Source organism: Myotis myotis, unplaced genomic scaffold (assembly GCF_014108235.1).
Source record: "Myotis myotis isolate mMyoMyo1 unplaced genomic scaffold, mMyoMyo1.p scaffold_m19_p_81, whole genome shotgun sequence".
NCBI lineage: Eukaryota > Metazoa > Chordata > Mammalia > Chiroptera > Vespertilionidae > Myotis > Myotis myotis.
The window spans coordinates 36,931-38,161 of NW_023416392.1; positions in this window are offsets into that span (position 1 = coordinate 36,931).

The window sequence follows — 1,231 nt, forward strand, 5'->3', positions numbered from 1 at the left end:
ACCTCTCCCTTATGTGTCTCTTCCTCATAATACACATGCATATCTTTTTCTTTTTCTTATTTAAAAAATGTTAAAAATATTGGATCAAATTTTTTATACTTGATGTACAATAATACATTACTTTCATGTGTACAACCCAGTTACTAGACATAGATATCAATTGTAAAATGATATGTCTGATAAATCCAGTATTCATCTTGTACCATATCTAGTTATTACAATATTATTGACTACATTTCCTATATTGTACTTTACCTCCTTGAGAACATTGTCTAAATACCAATTTTTACTACTTAATGCCTTCATATTTTTTACCTACTTCTCACCCCACCTTTCTGGAAAACATCAAAATGTTTTCTGTATTTATGTATCTGCCTCAATTTTGTAGATTTGTTTATTTTCCTCTTTAGAGTCCACATATAAATGAAACCATATGTGACTTCCTCTGTTTGGCTTATTTCTCTCAGCTCAGCACAGTACTTTCTAGATTCATCATGCTGACATGTGTTTCTGACCATTGGAACCACTGTGTTAAAACAAAACAAAAAAAGTCCCTTCACTTTGAGGAAATTTTATTTAACTTTCATACATTCCTATTTTCAAAAGGACTATGATTGGAAATAACAACCTACAAGGAGCTAGAATACTACTCTCTCTAAACAATTGAGTAGAATACGATGCAGCATTCATTGTTCTAGCATTGAGCCTTTTACGAATTTCAGAATAAAATGAAAATCACGAAAGAGAATTATTTAAAAAGAGAGGAGAAATGGAAAAGTAAAAGTAGCATCATTTCAAAACACTATCTGTAGCTGCCCTGCTGGTGTTGCCCAGTGGTTGAGTGTTGACCTATGAACCAGGAGGTCATGGATGAATTCCTGGTCAGGGCACATGCCCGGGTTGCATGGTCGATCTCCAGTTGGGGTCATACAGGAGGCAGCCGATCAATGATTCTCTCTCATCATTGATGTTTCTATCTCTCTCTCCCTCTGAAATCAATAAAACTATATAAAGAAACACTATCTGTAGCAGCAGTCATATAAAACTTGATACTTATACAGTTAAATCAATATACTCTTGAAATGAAATCCCCTTGAAAATCATTATCATTAAAAAATTGTCATTACAAAGACATGTTAAAGCTCTTAGTTTTATATGTTTTGTTGTAAATTAAGCCAGTGGCAGCATTCTTGATTATTACCTCCCATGTTGTTTACATAAAATTGAGAAT